Source organism: Chelonia mydas, chromosome 5 (assembly GCF_015237465.2).
Source record: "Chelonia mydas isolate rCheMyd1 chromosome 5, rCheMyd1.pri.v2, whole genome shotgun sequence".
Taxonomy (NCBI): Eukaryota; Metazoa; Chordata; order Testudines; family Cheloniidae; genus Chelonia; species Chelonia mydas.
In genome coordinates this window covers 58,205,041-58,226,628 of record NC_051245.2, presented here as the reverse complement: position 1 = coordinate 58,226,628, position 21,588 = coordinate 58,205,041, and the positions used below count along the sequence as shown (strand labels likewise).

The window sequence follows — 21,588 nt, the reverse complement described above, 5'->3', positions numbered from 1 at the left end:
AGTACATTTAAAAATCTCTATACTTTCAGCACTACAACAGATGACAAATGAATAAAGCAAACACTGTACTGTAATATTCTTAGCAGACAATGTGGGTTTTTTTTTAATTCCAATGGTTTTTCCAAAATATTGCAAGTATCAGGACTGAACAAAGAAAAAATACATATGTATTCCAACACTGAACTGAGCATTGTTAGATGTTGAAGCAATTCATAGCAGGCTATTCTCTGCTGCAGTGTCCAGCAAATTGCATGACCTGCTTGTTAGGCTTGACAACAGTGTTTTACCTAACAAAGGCCTCAACAGCTCAGAGCAGCAGTGGAATGTCAAAATGAGCACATTTCACACACAGATGTGTGACCGTAATAGCCTATAAGAAGATGCATGTGGCAGAGAGAAGGAGTTGGGGGTTGGGAAGGCTAACAGTTAGCAGTAGGGACATGGCCCTACTGACCACATTTAATCAGCTCTTCTGTAAACAATTCAACATTTTCATTGTTCTCTAAAAACTAATAAAGAGAAACAAGCACTTTTCATTCATCTTGAAGTAATTTTCTGTCAGGTTTGAGCCCCTTGTGGCCTACAGCTTGTGCATTGCTAGCTGTGTGATACAACAACTATTTCAATTTATTTTACAAACTCTGGCCATTCACATGTCAGTTAGTGTTCACCAAACCGGCATCTGAAATTGTGCAGTTAACGAGTTTTACAACATTTCTATCAAGAGAAACTGTTTAGCATAACTGACTCTTAAGGAGTTATTATACCTCTAAAAATCCATTTTAAGGGGCATTATTTAAATAAAATAGAAAAACGGTTCACTGCCTTTTAAAGGGGCTACAAAAAAAGTCCATCAGATCCAGTGCAGTAATCCTCAGCTTAAAGCACTCTTGAGAGCACTTCTGGGAATTATCAGCATAATGAAATGTTTTGTGAAATGTCCAGATAGATTCCTCTACTCAACAATTTTACTGCACCATATTTATTTTCCTCCTAGTTTTTAAAGAAGTGAATTACTTTTTGAGGGCATGACTCTACATTGTGCAGATTAACTGAACACAGTTATTCTACAACCTTGGTAATAGTGAGGGTTCAGTTTGCAGTGAAATCTATATACATCTGCAGAAAAAAAAGTCAGCCTTTTATGCTCTACTCAGCTCTAAAAGGGTTAAACCACAATGAGGCTTATGCAGATTTGCATTTCCCTTGTACTGCATTTTTCCCATACTCTTAAACAACTTTGTTATACAATGGCACCTGTGAAATGCTTTATTGAAAACAGCTTTGACTCTCTTCTTAAGTTAATTAAACAAACAAAGGCTATAAAATTGGAATGGTTTAAAAAGGAGATGTTCCTGAACCTTTAACATAAAGAAAAATAGATTTTGTATATTAAGCTATGATGGCCAAGGAAACCAAAACTGCTTAATGGCAAGAGTCCATAATGGTCGTACACTATCGCATACCAGTAAATTAATCTTAGCATATTACACTACCTAATGAGGTAAAAGCCACACTTGCAAAGTAAATGACTTCATAGTTCTGCCTAAAATGAACACTAGTAAGAGAAAAGTTATGCAGCAATATAAAGAGATACATGTACACATATATATTGTACAGTGTAACATTGTTATAGATTTTCTTATCAGTTATCTGTCCCAAGGACCAAATTTTCTTGTAACGTAGTCACTGTAGGCAATGGAAATAAATAAACCAGCAGAAAATTTAGCCCCAAATTCTTAGAATGATATCTAAGGGGCAGCTACTAGAGTGCCTGGCACCAGCATCTGTTAACAGGAAGTTCAGCAACATTTATGGACATGACAGTTTGACATCACTGATGGCTTTGGCACCTCCTCAGAATTATGTTACCATACCTGGTCCATTAGTGTATCTAGTACCAATTCTAGCCATGCTATCACTCAGAGTTTATAAATTGGGGAATAAGAATAAATTGTTTGGACAGGGAAAAAAAAGACAAGATAGCTTCCAGAGTGACCAATCTAAAAAGCTAACTGACATCACCACCAACTTCACTCAGGGTTCACAACATGCTGAGCACTGCGGGATCCAGCACATACTTCATTTTAAGCATGTAAATCGCCCCATTCAAATTAATGGTTAACTCACATGCTTAAAGTTAAGTGTATGTTTAGGCACTTTACTGGATTGGTGCCAGAGCGCTCAGCACCTTACTGGATTAAGCCCTCAAAGAGACAGAAAACACATAACAAGTATGTGGGCAAGGGCTTATAAAGGAAAGTATACTGCTGAGATTTACATTAGAATCAATGGAAAAGTCCGATGCATTTAAATAATGTATAGGTGGTCAGGCTACTAGAAAGCATGGAGGGAAAAGATGGTATTGGATTCCTAGAATATTGGATCCCGAGGATATTGAAAGTGGAAGTTTAAAAGAATGCAGTATATACAGTAGAGAAAAAAAGTGTGAAGCCACAGCAGTTAGAATACCAGAAGTGAATGCTCATTTTGTATGTTACTGAACAGAGACAGACACAAAATAATTAAAGCAGCGAAGGAGCGAGCTGAACTTCATCCTTATGATGCTAGCCAAGAGACTTGCCAATATACTAGTTTGCTGTGGGGTCCCCTAGGAGGTGCTGTAGCAGGAAGAATCTGTGGTTGCTAGGAGGTGAGGTTGGATTAGGTAAGACTCCTGCTCAGTCAGTCCAAAATGCCTTGCTGAGAAGCCCCCTGCTCTTCTAGCTTTCAGTCCACTTCTTTCTACTGACAGGTCAACTCCCTTCTTATTGTCCAGAGGTTACAGAGGCGCAGTGGGAAGCATAGAGCTATAACTGCAACCAGTGGCAGGGACTTTTTGGTGTGGTCCCCAGAAGAAACTTATAAAAGTGGCAGGTAGAACAGCAAGGAGGACCTAGAATGAGAAGCTCACTGGAATGGGCCCTCTTTTGGCACATGTGGAAGGCTGGAGCTAGGGAGGTGGGAGGACCCTCATTCTAGAAAGCGAAGAGGAAGGAAAGAGAACAGCATGGAGGTACAAGAAGGGGACCTAACTATATTTGATTCTGGTACTTCATCCTAGATAGTTATACTCATCTTAAATTTTCTAAGTGTTAACTATTAAGCAGTAGCATTTCATTCTCTTCTGATATCTCTCCAGCCATTCAAGCATAAAGGAGGGACATTTCTTTTTCCAGGCTGGGACACATGCTTCTCAACTGCCACATGTTGGGGAAGCCACAATGAAAAATCTTTTCCTTTTGAGGAAGCTCCTAAACAAATCAGGGACTCCTGGACAGAATCCCTACCAGGGAAGGAAGATGAAAATTATCTGCCACACCTAAATCTTGCCTATTAGCTGATTTATTATGCTGTTGAAAACTGGGCACTTGGCTTTTAGTTGTTTACATTGGTTTGACTTATTGTGCAGCATTTAAGATTTTTTTTGTATGTAAAATTCAGGTTTGTGTTAGATAATATCTAAAACTAAATCATTACCATCTGAGAATCACACTGGAGGAGTTTGTTATTTTAATCTTGTTGTTATATGTATAGCCAGGGCTCTGGATTACTGCCTAGTACTTTATTGGCTTCACTCCAGCCTCCCACCCAAAATCATATCTTATGATATGCTGGGGTGGGAGTGGGTGCAATATTGCTGGCTAAGGGAGCTCTATGCCACCTGAGAATTCCCCTTTGTTGGATAAATCCTCATCTGCACCTTTAGGGCAGCTTTCTGGCTGTTTTACGCTGCTGAGACTATATAGAAGGAATAATATTATTGGAAACCTTATCTTAAAATGTAAAAAATTACTATCGATCATAAAAGAAAATACAAGACAGAAAAAAAGTATTAAAAATGCCTTAACAAGCAGAGACTAAAAAGTATTAGTGCACCATGTGCAGGTAAAAGGGCAGGTATCAAATTATCCACCACACTGATGGTGTAGGTGGATAATTCTGTACTTGAAGCTACCAGTGTCTCATTTGAAAACTATATGGAATTATACTGAAAAAAGAAGAGAACACAGAAAACTCAGGTCACACAATAGCAGAATTGTTTTCTTACGGTATGAAAGATCACACAGATTGATTGATTCTTTTTGATTTCATACTCCTATTTATACTTTTTCTTTTCTTGGTGGAATGAATGCAGATCCCCTTGCTTTTACCAGAGCTACATATCAGAATGACCATATACAAATGCAGATCTGTTTTGGAGTGATACCACTAATAATTCCGAAAACATCAGCTCTGAGATACGTTTGACCTTTGATATACAACTACTAAAACAAGAGGGGAATAGGGGGAAAAAAAGATGTTCCATAATTTTATTTGTAGACCAACTTTGCTTGCCTTTTCATACCATATATTTTCAAATATTTGTCATGAAGTCAAAATATCAAGTCACAGACTTGCAGAGATACAGAAAGTTTCCCTTTGCCCATGAAGAGTAATTATTTAATAAAGCCAACTTCCAGGACGGTTGCAACCATCTGATCGTTGGAAGTACAACCCTCCTCCTTTATTGCCCAAATTAAGTTGTATCAACTATTTTTTTGGTCGTTTTTCCCTCACCAAACAATGGACAGGGTGAACCCAAAATGGCTTCTTCTGGGTAACTGAAGAGGCTAATACTCCATATCTGAATTATTTTTCCTCTGTTCACTATCCCACTAATTTCTAAATCTTGCTGTTGTACCAGAATATATGCACTAATGTTTCAACTTGATTACACTCTCTCCAGAGTAGTGTAGGATACTGTTTGTATCTCACAAGAGTTAGATACATCCAGGTGATTGTTTTCGATAGGGTTTCAGCATGTGGCAGTGAGAGTGAGCTCTTTTTCCACCTTGTAATGTGCGCATCGATTCACCAAGATCTAGGTCAGCTCCCAACCCTGTTTCCCCATTTACTCATAGACAACTTTAATCTTGATTTTTCTGTGGTCCCTCTGCTTTCTCCTTCCCTTTCAGCAGCTCTGATTGTTGCTCTCATTAAAGGGGGTATTTTCAGCTCTGCTACCACAGTAGACTGACAAATATAAAGCTATGCAGCAATTCACACACTTATCACCCCATTTACCACTTAATAAAAATACAGCTTTATTTTTTTTTAAATGGAAAGTATAGAAAATTATGTAAAAAACCTGACATCAATTATGAACACAACCACCACCACACAAAAACATCCATGGCCAGGAAATATCACAGCATTCTTTGGGGGGAAATGCTGTAAGCAGCATACTACATGATACCATATATATCGGAGAGAGAGAGAGAATAAAAGAGGAGAGAAGGCCAGGGAGAGTGCGCACTTACCCACTGTGGCTCTGGGAGCTACTCCCCAGCTGTGTATACTGGAAATCTGGAAGATAAAGATCATGACAGTTAATACAAAACACACAACCATACCGGTTCCCAGGAAAGTAAGTGAAATTACTTGGCTGATCATCACACTGCAGAGCTGTTATTGATATCAGCTGGCCCCACAGAACCACCACACAACTGGTTGTGGAGATTTACTGGCTGGCAGACCCTTGGGCAGCCTACTGGCACTCACGCCAGAGCAACACATGCCCATCTTACTCATGCAAGGGAACATAATTGAGAGAAATAACTAGTCAGATAGAAAAGCAGATCTGAATGCAGAAGCAACATCCACTGAAGTCATTACAGCTCTGGAAAGAGCACAGGCCACAGTGTCAGACTGAAAACAAACAAAACCAAGATTTACAACGTCTGATTTAATAGTCAGCATTCTGTCACCAAAGTAGTCTGGGCCCTGTCTTAGTACAAGCCAGGTTTCTGGTAGCAAGTTGCTTGAAAGGATTCAGCCATGTGTACCTTGGGTAAACTGAGGCCTTGTCTTTCCTCAGCACTTTGCATGACAGCAGAATTGCAAAGCTATAGTGTCTCGGGACATAAGAGCAACCTGTTTGCTTGGTCAGAACCAAGATGTTAGATATTTTACCAATAACTGATTTATAATAAATTCCCCAGTTTGTTCTCATGACATTGACAGTGTGTATCCCATGCATACTATGTTCAGTGAAGATCTGTGACACTTGATGGAACAGACTTTTATTGCCATAATGCTATGCAATGAATAGCTTTCTACTTAGCCAAAGAAATTAATTGGAGTTCTTTACACCATCCTTCTGTTCAATCTGTTGCTTCATGTACACATAATTCTCCCAAGGCCTTTTGATACACCGTCAAAAGAGGGAGCAATTTTAACCCAGAAGCTCACCCAGGAGCGAGGACTACTTTCCTTTACCTTTGAGCCATGGGTGAAGCGCAAAAAAAAAAATAAAAATAAAATAAAACTGCTACCTTCTTAGAGATATTCCAGATATGTGGGTATCTGTGCATTATGGCACCTGTACCACAGTTACTGTGTAAGCCTTCTGAAACAGACAACAACTTAGTAATGTTTGGACCCGAGTGGTAGTTAATGGATGTTGGGAAACATCTCATTGTAGCTCAGATTCAAGACTACCATAATAGTGGCCCATGGCACTAAATTGGATTCCCATGAGAGTCAATAGTTTATTCTACATAAGGGTCTGTCCATCTTGTGCACATGTGCCCACAATGCTACTGCCCTCTGTGACATTACCCAGGGTACAACCTGGACTGCTGAACAGCTGTGTCACCTCAATTCTCCAGCTTGGGGGGCCTTTTACATTGCTCTGCTGAGACAAGCCACTCTTGGTCTGCCTACACACTGCCTCCAGCATGTAAATTACTCCCAGCTATATTGTATGGGTGCAAATTACACTGCAGAGCAACACCAGCAAATTCTCAGTCCCAGCCACATATTTTACCAGGACAACAATGATCAGCAAATTATGAATTTTCAAATGATACCTTACAAGGCATAGTCTGTACAAAATTTATCAATTTATCATAGTCTTGAAAAAAAAATGAAGATGGGGAACAGACTGTCACACCCTCAACATAATGAAGGGCAGTGAAAGAGAGATCTACAAGAATATATTTAAATCACTTCCATTTCTTAAAATTTAATCCAGTCATCCTGCTAAACACCAACAGTCAAAATCCACTGTGGCACATATGATTGCTGGGGGTTATATTTCTTTCTAGAGCCTGTTATACTGAGAAAGAATACACCCTTCAATTAACATAACTGTTAGGATGAGTTAACTAGAAGCCCTAAGATAAAAGAGGGTTGTGAACCTGCCCAGGAGTTTGGACTGAGGGCTTTTACTGAGAGGTGGTGGTGGTGGGGGAGTAGCTGGTGAGCACAATGTGACCCTGGAAGAAGCTAGCGAAAGCTTTTGGGTCTGATGTTGACTACAAAGACTTGGGGGCTGTAAGCTAAGAAATTGCTCCTTTTATTCTTGTTTCCTCTTGCATTCGGAGAAGCAGGACTTTGTACATTCCTTGTACAACTGCATCAAAGAAAATACCAGTCTTCATGAATTTCTACTTTCGACTGGAACATCCCCACGGCTCTGAACTTTGACAGCCGCTTGCGTCAAAAACAGGCAACAGGCCTTTCTTTTGATTTCAGTGGCTTTAGACCAGGTCGTTAATCCACTACCAGCTGAAAAAATGGTTAATTTACTAGTCTGCTAATGATCAAGGGCCCTCTAGAAGGCCAAGGTACGATTTGAGAGGGCAAGGGAACTTTCTTCAGACAAATGATAACCTAGCTGGATTTAGCAGGATTTCACATGGTTTTATACCAGATTTGCCAATGGTGAAAAAAATGTATTCATACAATTCAGCTGTTGCCTGTGAGATGCGCCTAACAATGTGGGAATTGACTTAACACACCAGAACTTGCCAAGAGGTCAAAAGAGAAAATCATGAGTTGTATGTCCAAAAAAATAAAAATCTATATTTCACAAAACATTCTGCTCATGTAATTATAATTGAAATTCAAAGAAAAAAATGCCCAATGATCCTTTCAGACTTTAGTATCAAAGGCTTTATGACACAGCACAGACTTCCAAGGTGAGTCACCTAAATTCCCTTGATATTATTTTCTAATTGTATATATAATCTATTCACACCAGGTAAATTGTGCCACCAATTTATCACGGTACATGGTTTTGTGACATGAAGGCAACAACTGCACAAGGAAAGGCTGTCATGTTAATGTAAAGTGTTCTGATTGAAATCACACCCCAAATAGGAACTTTCTAAAACCTCCTGACTCCTCCCTCTAATATTAAGACCTTGTGTATATGCAAAAGTTGCAAAGGTTTAATTAAATTGTTTAAAAATCTATATCGTTAAAATGTGGAAACTCCTAAATCTACTTAATCTTGCCTTATATTGATTTAGTTTAACTCCATAAATTACCAAGTTCAGATAAATTGATCTAAACCAGGCATAAACCAATTTAAGTGATCACATTAGGGGTTTGCACTGATTAAACTAAAAATGATGTTGTTAAACTTTTGTGTATAGACAACGCCTAAATTATGTTGTACCTTCAAAGTAAACGCAGGTTGATAATCAAAGTAGTTCTCAATCAGAAAACTAGTCAGTCACTATTGCATGCTGTCATAAATATCCTGAAGTAGTTGGAGCTACATATTTCTATTTTATTTACCCTAGGACACTTCCATTTGATTCCTAAAGAGATGGACAGGTGGGTTTCTTCAAATCCCTATCCAATAATTTCTACGTAAACTCTGAAAATGAAACTGATAATATGTCAATGATTACTATACAAAGAGGTTAAACATTACAGCTAATTTCCTCACTGAAATCCAATCCAGGGATTAGCAACAATGGGGAATCTGTTTTATTTGCATTTAATTTGTACCCTCACACTATTATCTCTCATGTTTTAGTTTCAGGAAATGTGGCCTTAGGCTATTATAACCACATTTCATGGTGCAGTTGAACTGTTATTTGAGCTCTAGAGTTGGAAACGACTTACTGAAAAAATGAAGCTAGCATACTTTAATTATACTAGTGATGTCGCTAAATAAAAAAACCTATAGTATATATTTAATACAGAGCACAGATTAACAGTTTTATAAGACAAAAATCTATCTATATCATTTTCTCTTTACAAACCACTTATATATCTTCCAACAAAACAAATGCCTACAGTGTAAAAATGAATAAGGAGAGCATCAAACTAGCAATCACATAAGCAGTAAATAACATCTTAATTGGTCAGGATTGCTAGAGTTTGATTTTTTTGGGGGGGACTAGATTTTATTTATTGATCTATATAATATTTATCTTTCCAGGGATCTGTACAAGTCTATTTCTTTTCCTCAATATCGAGTCCATGTATGGTTTTATATTGCAAATCCCATCTGGGGAAACAGCAGAGTTAGAGAAGCACTGTTACTTCTGGAAAAGCCATCCATTTAAAAGCTTTCACTGAGGCAAGGATAACTTCACCGTTTTTACACTTTGTCTTCTGAAAAAAGAGAGAGAGAGAAGAAATGGTGCTATTATGAAGTTACCACCCTATGCATGCTTCAGCAGTTCTTTACTCTTCACTGGTTTCGCAGCAGTGAGAAAACAAGAAAGGATTCAGTGTACACTGGGAAATGTCTTTTAAATGTTCCTGTGTATATTTTATTTACTAGTGAAGATCGCAGACAGAAATGGATAGGGTAGGTTGAATATGTCATGTGCAAACCCTAGATTCGGTTCTTTTTGGAGACATTTGTGTAGAACCATTCTTAGTATTTTTGTAGTGTTTCAAGATAAACTGTACTTCACTTTATACATTGCACTCCGCTGTGCAGTTGAGAACTGGCAAACTTAATCATTCTCAGCGAAGCTAGTTGGCAGAGAATTCAACTCTTTTCTTATACATAGATGTCTGCTGATGAAGTCAGCATTGACATTAAAAAGAAATCTATCAGTGATTCCCTTATTCTTTACGAAATTGTTGCTGGAAATGTCACCCCGCTGACATTGTTTGGTTGTTTTGCTTAGGACTGTTAAAGATAGCCCCTAAAAATACTTTTACTGTCGATGGTAGAGGAAAATATTTACAAGCAGTAACACAGTATTTATTTAACTCCTGCTTTTGTAAAGTGATTTTATAAATACACTCCAAATATGAAGCTCTGAAATCTGCCATCATTCCAGTGCAACCTTAACTGCCTTGAAATGAGCTAATGAAATTTTTTGGTGTGTCTTTTACAGACTACATTTGCATTTGACATAATTAGCGGTAGGCAGATCTAGCTTTATCCAGGGGGAATCTCAAGACAACTGCTTTGCTGACTATTAGTGCTTAATTTCTGAATGTCAAACCCTGCACATCTTAATTTCTAGAGAATAAGCTCAATTGAACTTGCTCCCCAGTTATGCAAAAACTGCTCAGATAAAACCAAGTGGACACCAATGTAATGAATGTGGTTATTAAATTGTTTCAATTGAAAGAACCCTATTCTTACACCATCATAATGGGAACAATTTATCCCCACTGATCGGCCTGTCTCTTTTTTCTGAGCTCTCTTTGATCTTGAAGCATATTGCAGTAGTGTGTCCTATTGAAAAGCAAAACTGGGGCAATTTTAATGCTTTTGTACCTTACCAGTGCTCTATTTTTTCACTGTTTAAAAATAGCTGTTAATTATAAGTTCAGTTTAAATGTCTCAAGTGACCCAGAAATGCAGGTTGGAATGAGACAGATTGTGTGTCTCATATAAAACTGATGTACTTCCACAAAGCAGTCTGAATTCAGCCCTCAATATGTAGCTTTCTCTAAGGTTATTTCAATCAGGTATTGAGCTTGTCTAGCACTGGGCTATAAAATCTCACACACTTTGAAGAGAGAAGAGAAAATTGGATCTATATTTACTCCAAAAATAAAAAACCTCTTTTTCCGTGCGGATGTATCCTGCGGGTGGTGGTAGATGGGAAGAGGGCATTTTCTTTCGACTTCCAAGACCCAGGAGACCATATGCCTCATTTTATCTCCACCTCTCCTGCCTCTTGACGTAATGAGACTCTGCTTTTAAAGAACTTTCAAGCGTTATAAGCTTCCAGGAGCTCTTCTTATTTCAGTTGGATTAAGCATTGCATAAGTACAGGCCATATCATGCATATATGAAATTTCAAGCCTTTCTGGCTTTTGAGTGGTTTGAAGAAGTCTTTATATTTTTCTTTTGCCAATGCTCTCCTAATCCCTAGCTGTGGCAAAGTACATCAAGAGAAGTCTGAATAAGCAGCATGCAAATTAAATTAAAGAATGTTAGTGATTTACTTGAGGGCCTGAACAAATCAGTTATTTATATGTCTATTTGTCTGTATGTTAGATGGCCATTTACAGACATTCCAATTCAGCAACAAGAATCTATTTTAACTTTCAGATTAGAATAGCGTGTCAAGTGCAATGAGTTTGATGATCTCTTCCCAGTCCCTAAGGATCAGTGGTACACATTTCAAAGCCACTCATGATGGTGAGTGGTTTAATGGTGAAGGAAGCCAAGGGTCAACTGAGCTTGGATTGTACATTCATATCTCATTCCCCATGAGAGAATAAACACACCTAGATAAAAGGTGAAACCACTTCAGGAAATCCTACACTGCACTAGGCAAACTCTACCTGTTCTGCAGCTGAACAGGAAACCTGAGCCAAAAGAGCATTTGAAACTTGTTCCTATGTTTGAATGCCTAACTTGCTGCACATTTTCCTCCCTAATGTACAAAATTAATGGACTTAGATCCAGTTTAGGGCCCACCAAAATCAGAGGTTGTAAGTTCATAGTCAAGACTTTAACAATATCGCACAACAAAGGAGGAACACACTAAGTTTATGTTGGGGCATAGGGGTGGCGTAAGGAGGAACCTGCTTTGTTTGTCACACACAATAAAACGATTTTCTGGGTTGAAACTTGGTTTTGTTATGAATGAAACGAGGCTTGCTTTGAATTCAGGTTTTGGGCACACTTGAAACCTCTCCTGAACCTCAGGAAATGAGAACAAAAGATGCTGGTTTGGGTTTGCTGAAATTCTGTGAGCACACCACTAGTTTAGAATACCAGTACCAAAGTACCATTATGATTGTGTGCACCATTGGTTGGAGACCTTCTACTTGTTGAAAAAATGTTTCCTTTAAATATCCCCATTACTGTTCCTAGTTGCTATTCTGATGGAAAATACAAACTTGATACTGGCTGACACAATACTGCATCTGTACTTGAGACAGGAAAATGAACATTTTGATACAAGTTGGTAGCTCATTATCAATTTTTTTAACCTCTTTCTGGAATTATTTTGGGGGATTTCTATGGTCTGTATTATGCAGGAGGTCAGACTAGACAATCACAGCGGTCTCTTATGGTATGAGTCTATATCTTGGCGAATAAAGGTCTGATCCAAATCTCACTGGAATCAACGGGAGTTGATACAGCTCAAGTGATGTAAAAATAAATAGGTGGTAAACTACAGCAGATCACAAAGTCAACAGGAAGCTGTGACAGGGATCTCCACGCCATCTCTCCATCCCTCTGTCTTGGTCGGCAGCTGCTCTCTCACTCCCCGAACTGCTGCTGCCTCTTTGTGACACGTCCCTCTAGCCAGGTCATTGTACACATTTTCCCCTTCCGAGGTATCAAAGTCTTCTTTCTGCAACCCTAGGCAGTCTTCCCATTCACTGCCTCATGGGAATGGGAACCCAGGCCGACCCTCTACTCTGGGTTCCGGCTCAGAGACTCTCTAGTTTGCAGTCAAGGTCTGTTCCCTCCAGGACCTTACTGCCTTTCCCTGAGCCATTTCCTTACCATCGAGCATTTCCCCATTTTGGGGTTTGCCAGCCTCCCAACTCCCTTCTCCCAGGGAGTAACTGTGGCTACCTGCCTCTGCAACCTCTAAACACTCTTTCCTTCTTCCAGATTTATATTTTCCTAGCATCCCCCTCTACTACCAATTTCCTGTCCTTATAGACCTAGCCCAGGTTGACCCTCCTCAGCAGGGCTCCCTCTCTCGGTCAGGGGATTACTTAGTCACCTGATTCCTCTCTGCTGTGGCCTGTCAGGTTAGTTAGCCCCATTCTCAATCTACATTAACCCTTTCAGGACAAGTGTGGGGTGAACACCCTATCAAAGAAGCATTACTAAATGGCTTTGCATCTATAAGTCTACTTTCATGATAGCTCTACCTGCTTAATGTCTTAAATTGGCTGCTGTTGGATAGACAAACAGGATGTGTTATGGACTATGAGTTCTATTCATGCATGGGAATAATTTCTGTGAACATTTGCATTCACTGTGGGAGACTAGACCTCTGTGTTGATAGTGCTAATTAAAATAAATATACCTATATTTTAGGACCGATAAACATTCTTTCAGTGAATTCCCATTTGCCATGAAAAAAATTCACTGTGTCAGGGAATTCATTATGTTATTGAAGTACAGTTCTTTTGATTTTTTCTTATTTCAGACACAAAACAGAACAGCTGCATGCTGCATTTCAGAAAGAACATACACATGCATTTAAATGCTTTCTATCTGGTTTTTGAATTTGCTGTCGTAAACTGTGATGAGTGAACCTCAAAGATTTGGAACTTTAGTTCAGACAACCATCCAATAATATGAATGTTTAACTGGACTACAGGATGCGCCCATCCTCTTCCATCTATCTCTAATGTCTGTTCTTCCCCCTTTTCCTCAAGGACCAGTAATCTCTGTGATCTCCTCCCATCTCCAGGAGGCCTGCCACCTTTATCCTCCTTGTCTTTAATGAGCTACAGGCAATCCACCCGTCTACCACTAGATTTCTTTCCTCTTTCCCCATCCTTCTGGATTTCCCATCCCTTTCATTCTAGCATGCATGCAGATCTGAGGGGAAAGTGGCAGAACTTGCAAAATATAGTGAGAGGAGCTGGTCTCTGGGCCATAAGAGAGAGAGAGAGAGAGAGGTCACCTGGGTCCTCTATAATCCAAGGAGTAGAGTAAACAGGTTGGTATGCCGGGGGAAAAGTTGGTGTGAAAATCCATTTTTGCTGGGTGGCTTACCTAGGGGCTATGGGAGGGCATATGTGGGAAGACTGCAGACTTGTGGAGCAGGAATGAATTTATGTGAGAAGCTGAAGTGAAACAAATTTAGACTGGAAATAAAATGTACATGTAACACAAACAGTGAGGGTAATTAACCATTGGGACAATTTACCAAGAGTTGTGGTGGAGGCTCCATCCCTGGAAATTTTTAAATTAAGATGAGAGGCTTTTTTAAGAATCTGCTCTAGGTCAAATACGAATTAATTCCGGGAAGTTCTACAGCCTGTGATATACAGGATGGCAGACTAGGTGATCACAGTGGTCCCTTCTGGCTTTGGAATCGATGAATCTATGTGGAATTGTTAGACGAGCGCAGTGAGACACCAAAGGGAGGGGATAACGGAGGATAAAAGAGAACGAGTCTGCTAGGGGTATCACACAAGATAGGTGGTAGAGAGAATGAAAAGGAGAAATGGAAAAAATAGAAAGAGGCAGAATCGGAAGGAGGCAGGGAGACAAGAAGAGATAGGTGTTATATATATATATACAAACTTTTAAAAAAGGTTTAAGTTGCGTTCAGTAGGAGAAAGGGCTAAGGATAATTTAGGGATGATGATCAGATAGTTGGTTTACCCCTCCCCAGTTGGGAATTATAGACTTTTTTAGCTCTGTAGCTGGAAAGTGGAAGAAGCCCATTTGAAATAACTGTGTCACCACCGACATGTTCATCATTATCAGTATGCTAATATTGTGGTGTTGAGCACTGTATAAATACTCAGAAAGATGGATTATGACAGAAATTGGTCAAAGGAAATGGGACTTTAGGAAATATTCTCTATACTAGATTATTTAGAACAACCCATCAGGGTTCAGTTATAAAATAATATCTAAATATATATACATTTTTAATATTAGTATGTGTTTGTGAACATCTTGTTTATATTTCCCAGTGTCCAGCTCTTATAAATATTTTTCGTTCTCCTTCTTTCTCTGTGTCACATTATATTGCTTCGCCTCCCCAACAATAAGATGTCACTCACCATCTAAACTTTATCAAGTGTTTTTTCTCAGTGGGTAGAATTGCCAAGCAGATGCCGCTTATTACTAATTTTCAGGAGATTTGCTATGTTTGTGATGAAAACTAAAGAAAACGGGTAATGCGCTCTATAATGCTTCTGTAAATTATATCCCATTCAGACCCTGTACAGCAACTTTTACTGCTTATTTTTTGTGCCAGCATTTCTAGACAAACTGTGGCTTGATGTAAGGCTCAGGATGCTTTCCCAGGTGCTAAACCCACACTGATCACTGAAGGGTAGGAAAGCAGAAATCTGAATTTTTGCCTTTCCGGACCCCTCACTCTAAATCCATTAATACACATGGATTTAGCATGATTGGATCTGCTGGCAGCCAACTAAATGTCTGACTCTGTAGTTGGCGATAAGGAAAACGATTTTACTACATGCCAGACACTTCATTACCTCCCACCCCAGGCCCACAGGATATATATGTATTTTGTTAATTTTAGGATTTAAACAGTATATTCAGTGTAAAAAATAACAGCAGTAGCAAAACATTTGCCACACACTCTCTTTGTCCCTAGAAAACTCTAAGGCGTTCTTTGGTTTAAAAAGAAATTACAAGACAGTTACACATCCAGCAATCTCAGTATTCTAGGAAAAGCACTGCAGTTCCATATGCATTTGTAAGATACATAGCACAAAAGTCAGTCAATATAGTCATCTGTATACTTTACTCATAATCTCAAAAAAAGCCAACCAAAACATTCCCTAGATGGGAAAGGCAGAGCTGTCCAGTAGACAGACCACAGGCCTAGGAGTCAGATGATCTGGGTTCTTTTTCCATCTTTTTCCACTGACTCCTATGTGACCTTGGGCAAGTCACTTAATCTCTGTGGCTCAGTTTCCCCATCTCTAAATGGGGATAATAAAGTTTAGCCACTCTTGGAAAGTGCTTTGAGATCTCTGGATGAAAAGTGCTGCGTAAGTGCGATGTGTTGTCATTGTTATTAAAAAAACAATAATGCGTATACGTACTTTTCAGGATTGAGTACAAATCAAAGCCCCAGTACTACAATCGGATCCTCATGGGTGGCCCTCTGCAGCCATGCAGAGTTTAGCTGACTTTGTTGAACTCTATATGGGTGAAGGGATCCATTTGCAAGAGTCACATTGCAGGCTTAAGAATCAAAACACCTGGGAACAGATTAAAACCCCCAAAACAAACAAACTAAACCCACTAAACTATGTGGCAGAATCTCTTTTACTAATAATTTATGTATCTAATTGAGACAAAGTAGTGATGAAAATGGTTAGAGGCATGGAAAGACTTGATACGAAGGTATGAAGAGAGATTGAAGATATTGGTCTGTTAGTTTAGAGAGGAAATGAAGGACTTGATCCTGCTCCAGTTGAAATCAATGGCAAAACTCCCACTGACTTTTATGGAGCAGGATTAGACCCTAAGGATGGACACGAAGCATGATAATAAACAGCATACAGAAAGTCAATCATATTTTCCCACTTACTCTTTCTGATAATACAAGTAGACACTTAATGAAATCAAAAGGCAACAAATTTAAAATAAAAATACCGGCTTAAACAAATAACCTGTGTAACTATTTGCCACAGGACACCAATGAGGCCAACAGTTCAATTTAAAGTCAGATAAGTCAAATGGCTAATGAGAAATCCCTAATAGCATTACATAAATATGGTAAAGTATTTAGTGAGCCTAAATTGTCATGTTGTAGAGTTGGAGCTGAGCACCAACTACCTGGAGTTAGGGACAAACTTCCTCTGATGATGGAGCTATGACTAGCCACTGTCAAGAGTTGGGATACAGAACAGATGGACCACAGGCCTGATCCAGTGTGTCATTTCATATGTTCCTATGCAGCCTTAAGACCAGAGTGCTAGGATCTTTCCACTCTGACCCTAACATATTGATCACATGTATTTGGTTTATTCACCACTTGTGAAGAAGAGCCAGTGTTATATATGCACACCATCACTGTAATACACGGAGGAGTTCCCTGTTATTTCATGGTCTTCTCTCTGTTATCATTCAGCTCCCACATTCTGCTGTCTGATTTAGTACAGTCACTGAAAGCCATCACTCAGTTTTGACATCACACGCACCTCTTTTCCCACACGTGGACCTTCTGCAGGTGTGTAGGAATTTCACAAACCCAGACATTTCCATATAACCATTACTACACATTCTTTCTGTCATATTCTGTGAGGGAATATGCCTTACAAGACATGGGATGATAAATCTGAGCCAGACACTTATATTACAGAACAGGAAAACACATTTTCCTCCAAAACATTATTTTATTGTCTCTGGGTTCCCCTCCCTCCCCGCCGCCAAATGTTTTAAAATTGCTTAGTAAAGTTTTTCAATAATTTTCCAAAAATGTTTAATGCAACAAAAAGTTTCAGATATAATGTGTATAGCAAAGAGGATAAAAATGCTGTTTTATCACATAAAAGAGAGGTGAGAATGCTTTTAAATTATCCTGCACACGCAAAAATCTTAAACTGAAAGTTTTTGAACCATTTATGTGGGAGAAGGGAGGGAAAGTATGGAACACGTTAAAGTGAAACTATTTAGGCTGCTGTGCAATATGTAATTCCAGGTATTTTTGATACACTGATTATTCAGGGATTATTAACATTTATCCCATGGTAGCTTGGAAAGGCCCCATTTGAGGTTACGGCCCTATTGTTTTGGGCTTTGTAAAAAAACCCAAACCACGCAGCAGGCACGATCATTGCCATGAAGAATTTACCCTCTAATTTAAGACAAGATGCAACAAGTGAGTGTAACAAAACAATAGGAGCGAAGATGGAGAGAGAGGACAAGCATAACAGTAACTACCCAGGTGAATAACTTGAGGGGTGTGAAGCACTTAAAAAAGTTAAAATAGATGCAATCATAAATAAAGATCAGTAAACTCCACTGCCCTTCTACCTAGCCATTACTGGATGGTGATTTCTTGTAGGTATTATGGCAGACATGGATCTTGAGAGGATAGCAGCTTTATTAACTAGTTTACAGAGGGCATTCCGGAGGGAGGGGTGGCACAGAAGAAAATATGAGGATGTTTGTGGGAGAAATGGACAAATGGGTGGTTGAGGATGGCATCATTGGTGGGTTGGAGAGGGTGCAGGGCAGTACAAAAAGATACAAGGATAGATGTACAAGTAAAGGATGCAAGTAAATGATACAAAGTAAAGTCTGAAGTATTTCTTCACACAACACAGTCAACCTGTGGAACTCTTTGCCAGAAGATGTGCTGAAGGCCAAGACTATAACAGGGTTCAAAAAAGAACCTGATAAGTTGATGGAGAATAGGTCCATCAATGGCTATTAACCAGGATGGGCAGGGATGCAAAACCATGCTCTGAAGTGACCCTAGCCTCTATTTGCCAGAAGCTGGGAATGGATGAACCATTGATGATTACCTGTTCTGTTCATTCCCTCTGAATCAACTGGCATTGGCCACTGTCAGAAGACAGGATACTGGGCTAGATTCATCTCTGGTCTGACCCAGGATGGCTGTTCTTATGCATAGGAAGGAACAGAGTTGTGTAGAGCCTCCCAGGGAGAACAAGAAGCTTGATCTTGACGTAGAGGAAATAGTTTTAAACGATTTTATGTTCCTGGACTTTGGACAGAGTTTTCTTCTCTCCCTTTTCCCTTCTCCCGACTGACAAATCCATTGCACAAATACAAAATGGGAAATGACTGCATAGGAAGGAGTACTGCAGAAAAGGATCTGGGGGTTACAGTGGGTCACAATGTACTACTATTGCAAAAAGTAAAAATAAAAAAAATAAAAGCAAACATCATCTTAGGACGTATTAGCATTAGTTTTACATTGATGTAACTCCTTTGACTTAAATCTGCTGATTTATACTGATTTATACTGGTGTAAATGGGTTCAGAGTTAGGCTTCTTGTCCCTTGATTTCCTGTATCTCCATCACTGGGAAAACGAGTTGTGAGCAGCTCAGGTATTTTAAATGTAGTAAGGTTCAGTGAACTAGCTTTGGCCTAACTTCTGTTAGTAGTTGTCCTAGACCAGTGTTTCTCAACGACTGGCCAGTGGACCGGTGCCGATCCCTGAGATCTCCTGGACACACAGTTTAGGAAGGCAGCAAGCTGATCCTTGGTATCAAAATGGTTGAGAAACACAGCTCTAGACCTCCTACAACTCCTCTTCTCAGTCAGCAGGTGACAATGCATTGAAATTAAAGTGACCCGTTGATAAAATTTTGCACTTATATTGTCTTTTTCAAATTAAATAGACCATGTAAAGTGTCATACTCTTAAGAGTGTTTCAATTTATTGTTCAGATTAGGAGTCTGATACTCCACTCAGTTACACCAGTTTTACAGCAGTTTTACAGATTTCAGTGGAATTATGCCAGCATAACATTGGTGTAATGGAGTAAAGACTCAGGCCTTCAGTTCTGTATCAGGCATTTGAAGCTGAAGATCAGGAATATAAAAACCCTCAAATACGAAGGCGCTTATTTCACTTTGGATTTGACAGGACCCTTGCTTTCATTGTGACAATATTGTGCTACTGTTAGGCACATGGATAAATTTATATGGCTATCAAGAATTTGATATAAATTAAAATATTCATTCAAAAGAGGTCATTTAAAATAACGTTTAGATAATCAGCATAAGTTTGTTTCTTTTATTATATTTTTACATAACCACTAAAGAGGAGACAAAAATCAAATTCCTTAAAATAATACAAAAGCAAAGTTTTCTTCCAGAGCTGTTCATTTTCAAGGAATTAACCTTTAATTTTATCTAACAGAACCCTCCTCTTCACTGGTCTTCCTTGTTTTGACTAGAATTGTTGAATTTATTTCCAGGTGACCTGTAACTTTGTTAGAGATATGAAGATAATTGGATAATACACTTATTCAGTAAATTGAAAAATGTGTTTTAGCTGGGTAGATATAACTGATTCAGCATTTTTCTTCCTCAGTCTAATAGCCTTTTCACTTGTAATAAAAAAGGAAGCCTGGGGTTTCATATTATACCACAACAGACTTCTTGCAATTGATTTGAAAACATGAACCACAAAGCTTGTAGCCAGGGGAACAAGCACCACCAAACCCTGTCACTGCTGTCCAGGGCTGCCAGGAATGCTCACCGAGTAATGAACATGATTGAAAAAAAGAACTAAAAATCCCCCGAATACCTACCCCTGGACTGCAGGCCAAGAGGCCTACACTGATGAAACACATCTGGAAGCCTGCCCATTGGAAACACAGAAGTGGAATGGGCATAATTTAATGCCAGAGATTTTTGGGAACGGGTCCAAAAACATCTTCTGAGAGGGGAAATGAGAGAGGAAATAGCTTGTTATTCAAAAGAGAGACAGAAAGAGGGAGAGAAGTGAGCTGTGAAGGTGAGGATATGGCTGCCTAGGAGGAGAATGTTCATGCACAGTGTTCAGAGAGGAAAAGAGCTGTTAGAATAGGAAATATCAATAAGCCAGCAAAGATAAGAAGGAAGCAAGGTCTGTTTGGAAGGTAAACAGTTCATGATGGAAAGTGCAACCTAGCCAAGAATAATAATGTAGAGATAATTAAAGGAAAAGGCTAGCAATAAATGTGAGAAAAACTACAAAAGCTACAAAGCTGATTTAAAAATCCCTAACCTAATGATTCAGCATATTCCCATTTACACCAAACAGGAAGAGGAAAGATAGACATTTTACAGTTAAGTACATGTCCTAGATAACACTTATTAAAAGGCAGGCTATCCATCAAATTTAATGTTGACTCAGGCAGTAGAGGATACATTAAGTAAGACCAAAATTATAATACAAATTGTTTTGCCCTCAGTGTTGCTTTGTCAAAAAACTAGTACTTCCAGTAAACTAAGGTAGTTAGCACGGATTATTTTCAAATACAGTATTGGGCTTCAATATCTCTGTGTAATTTGATAGACTATAAACTAAGCCCTGTATCTGAACATCTCTTGCACCCAGGGCCCAAATTCTGCATTAATTTAACCCACTGGGAATTTGGACGAAGTTATCTAAGTCTTTTACATGTTGAGTAACGCAACATGTAAAATGACACCATATGCAATTACTTATTGATGTGTTTTTCCTCATTTTTTCTTCTTTGCTTCCTTACCATTCATAGTTAACTGGATTAAAGAAGATAGAAAGAGGAGAACTAGATTGTAATGCTGACCATTGTAACCATTCAGCTGAATGTGGCTTTTGGAGATTTACTTCTGTGGCAACTCTCTTTGGTCCAATCGTATAACTGGATTAATGCAGGTGGACCCCACTGGAGCTCCATGTGAGGGTAAGAGTTCGCCTGCATGGATCTAACTGCAATATTGGGGCCTTTGTTAATAAGGCTACTCTTGTACTACTTGTAACTGAAGTCAATTTAAGCGTCTCTCAAAAAAGTATGTTTAAAAAAAAAACACATTCTGGCAGATGATGCCTGACTGGAGTCGTTGTGTCATTACAAAACCTAAACCTAATTTCCCCCTACTGTTACTCACACCTTCTTGTCAACTGTTTGAAATGGGCCACTCTCATTACCACTTCAAAAGTTATTTTTCCTCCCTTGGTATC

General features: G+C 39.0%; 1 long non-coding RNA gene across 1 annotated transcript in view; it reads left to right on the top strand.

Moving 5' to 3' along the window:
* LOC119566742 overlaps positions 1 to 21,588 on the top strand; it is a 114,113-nt gene that overhangs the window by 80,820 nt on the left and 11,705 nt on the right. Inside the window, exon 8 of the long non-coding RNA XR_006291158.1 lies at positions 21,143 to 21,310. This is a non-coding gene — a long non-coding RNA (uncharacterized LOC119566742). The remainder of the gene's footprint in view (positions 1 to 21,142; positions 21,311 to 21,588) is intronic.